The 3,675-nt window shown below is 47.8% G+C and overlaps 1 pseudogene; it reads left to right on the plus strand.

The window, feature by feature from the left end:
* Nucleotides 1-2,331: 2,331 nt before the first annotated feature.
* LOC118711327 lies at nt 2,332-3,147 on the plus strand (annotated as a pseudogene).
* Nucleotides 3,148-3,675: the final 528 nt, after the last annotated feature.

Below are 3,675 nucleotides of genomic sequence, written 5' to 3' on the forward strand. Positions count from 1 at the left end.
GGATGCCCAGGGCTCCTATAGACTATCCGCCGGACTCCCGTGTAGGGCCCCATGTCTAGGGTCCCTGTTGAAGGCCAATCAACCCCAAATGTCGGCCACTCCAATTCACAGTCTCCGGAGAGTGAAGGCATCTACCGAAACACCATAGCCTTCACCTCGTTTTTTGAAGTCCGGAAAATTTTTAACCATGCATTCAAGGGGATGACTTGGGAAAAGTCAGGTGACTCTCCTTTGAGTTTCCTTGCCCCATTTTTCTCTTTCTTCCCAATTTGTTAGGCAACAAATAATTCCAAAACAAATCCAAAAGAGTAAAAACAAAAACACTGCACTTTTACCAATTCCCACACACTCGATTGCGGCCGCACTCTCTCAACACTCACAAAACACTCACTCAGACCAGAACCAGAGAATCTCCAGACTCCAAACCCAGACAGAACCAAGGAGTCTCCACTTGAATCTCTTCCACAAACACACGATTGGGGCAGACGGTCGCGGCTGCCTCACTGTCTCAGTAACCAAACCTATCCGATCTTCGCCGGGACTCGAACCCGACACCTGATTGCCGGGACTCGAACCCGACACCTGATTGCCGGGACTCGAACCCGACACCTGATTGCCGGGACTCGAACCCGACACCTGATTGCCGGGACTCGAACCCGACACCTGATAGGAGACCGCCAGGCGCCCCTGGCTCTCCTGCACCCTTGGGGCGTCCCCCAGGGTTGCAGCCTGTGGCCCTCCGACACGTCTACCGACCACTGTTCGGCCACTCTCACGAGTTGCCGAACGGCTGCGAACTCAGAACCAGATCAGATTACAGAAGTGCGCACACAGAACCAGATCAGATAACAGAACACAAGACAAAGACAGACAACTTCGGGGTACCCCTTCTTACCTCCAAGATCGGTTCTGGGCTTGAGGGGGGGGCCGCTCGGTCCCGGACGAGCCCCCAGAATGTAAGGCCTGAAAGACCCCCGGTCCAAAGGACGAGCGGCGACCCCAAATCAAACGCAGAGCCCGAGTCTTGATGCAAAGAGCAGGAGGTTTATTCCAAGCGCTGCGCAGGGACCCACAAGCAGCAGTCCAGAAAAAGACTGCCGCTTGAGAGCCCTGAACAGAGGTTAGTTACAAGCTTTTATAGGCAGAAACCACACGCAGGTGGCCTGGGGAAATTGGCAAATTGGCCTGGGGAAATGCAAACATAAGGTTGAGATTGCAATTTCTTGGCCGTTTCCTGGGCAGTTAGAAACAGGCCTGACCTTACAGATAGAACACTAGCCTGTGGACTGAATGGTCCTGGGTTGGATTTTGGTCAAGGGCACATATCAAGTTTTTGGGGTTGATCCCCAGTGGGGTTGTGCAGAAGGCTATCAATCAATGATTCTCTCTTATCATTGATGTTTCTCCCTCTCTCCCTTTTTCTTCCTTTCTGAAATAAAAATATATTTTAAAAATAATAGTAAAAGCAAAGTCTTTTCTTCCTTTCCAACTTGAGCTTGGCATAATGGCTCTAGCAAAAAACAGTGGAGAGAAGAAGGGCCTTTGTGCCATCCATGAGCTAGCACCAGAGAACACACTATCAACATCCATAAGCACATCTATGGAGTGGGTTTCAAGAAGCTTGCTGCTCTGTCACTCAAACAGATCAGAAAGATGCCCTGAAAGAGATGGGAACACCAGATGTATGAATTTGAGAGGGTTAACTTGAAACAAAGGCAGGTGGGGCAGACGTGGCAGTTTGAGCTACCCTAACCACAGGAAGCAACCAAGCAGAAATAATAAAATGTTTCTGGTGTCAAAAGTGGAGTCATGGAAAACCAAAGGAGGACCTACAGCAATAAGGTGTACTGACACTGAAACAGAAAGTTCAGCACAGAAACAGAGAGAGGACACAGAGAAACAGGGGAAGTTCAGGTCCTTTGCTGGGAAAGAACAATTGAGGGAATCAATCAGGTGATGTCATAGGCAGGCTTATAGCATATATATATACCCCTGGACACAAGGCCTTGACGGGTAGCCCATTATAATCTCCCCCACCCCACCTCATGAGGTCACATGCTTCAGGGATTATAAATCCAAGCAGAATACCTGCAGGGTGTGCACATGCTTCCAGACCACCTGTGTGTACCCTTCTACCTAGAAGTAAAGATATTTGCCTTGCTGCCTGGCCCCCCGAGTATGTTTTGTGTTCTACCAGTACCCCAGAATTTGGGGGCTGATCTTATTTCTTACAGGAGAGAGAAATCTGTGTTTGACTGTGGTAGTGGGTGGAGCCACTTGAAATAAACCCAGGGATTTAAGGAAGAAATATCTTCTCACACATAGCAACTAATGATTTCAGGTAAGGACTGCTCTTCTGACCAAGAGAGCTGCTTAGTTGGCTGCATGTTCTCTGAGCTTCCAAATCTGGAGGAGCGGTTGTCCAGCTGAGCTGTGACTGGCTACAGGTTGGGGAAAGGGCTTCTCTTGGCAGCTGGAATGAAAAGGTCAGGGGATTCACATGACTCACAGGACTTGCAGCTCTGGGAAGACTCCCGAAAGAAATCAACTGTCCCATCTGCCAGGATGGCCTGAGAGACCCTGTCACCATCGAATGTGGGCACAGCTTTTGTTGCTGCTGCATCCAGCAGTCCTGGGCTGATCTGCAGGACAGACTCCCTTGTCCTGTGTGCCAAGAGAGGTGCTTGAGGAGCAAAACTATTTGAGAAGGATGGTTGACATGGCCAAGCTTCTCCAGTCCACCAGGTGCAAGAAGAAGAGGCAGGAAGTGAGGTACTTGTGCAAGAGAGTAACAGTGTCCTGACCCTCTTCTGGGGGGAGGACCTAGAGCTCTTGTGTGCCCTGGGCACTGAGCCTCCTGACCACCAGGGCCACCAGGTGAGGCTCATAGAGGAGGCTGCCTCTCATTACAGAAAAAGGCTAAACAGTTACATTGAGCACCTGAGGAAGCAGGAAGCAAACATTTATAAATCAATAAGCATTGAAAGCAAAAAACCCTTAGAACTGAGGGAGAAGGTGGGGACACAAAGGCTGGAATTACTCTCTGAAGTTGAGCACCCGAGGCAGTTTTTAGAATGAGGTCAAGAAGCACTTCTTTCAAGATTAGCAGATGGAGAAAAGGCTATTGTAAAGAAAATGCTAATATAACTGCATTTTCAAAGTACCTGTACAATTCCTCACTTAAAGGCCTGCTAAGTCTCGTTGTAGAGTGCACTGTGCTGATGGAAATGGAATGGCTGTTTCCATGACTTCCGTTTTATGTACTTCTCCTCTAGCTTGAATGAGCTTTCTGGAATGCCCACAAATACACTTTTTTAAAAATCTTTTCAGAATCCAACTCATCTTTCAAGATCCCAACCAAACAAAACATATGTTCTCTATAAATCTTGTCTAGACCGAGAACAGTGTGGAGTTTCCTCAAAAAACTGAAAATGGAACTCCCATTTGATCCAGTAATCCCACTCCTAAGAATATATCCCAAGAAACTAGAAACACCAATCAGAAAGGATATACGCACCCCTCTGTTCATAGCAGCACAATCTACAATAGCTAGAATTTGGTAACAGCCTAGGTGCACATCAGCAGATGATTAGATCAAAAAACTATGGTACATCTATGCAATGGAATACTATGCTGCCATAAAAAGAAGGAATTCTCATCATTTGCAGCAACCTG

This window comes from Pipistrellus kuhlii, unplaced genomic scaffold (genome assembly GCF_014108245.1).
Source record: "Pipistrellus kuhlii isolate mPipKuh1 unplaced genomic scaffold, mPipKuh1.p scaffold_m20_p_8, whole genome shotgun sequence".
Classification (NCBI taxonomy): Eukaryota; Metazoa; Chordata; class Mammalia; order Chiroptera; family Vespertilionidae; genus Pipistrellus; species Pipistrellus kuhlii.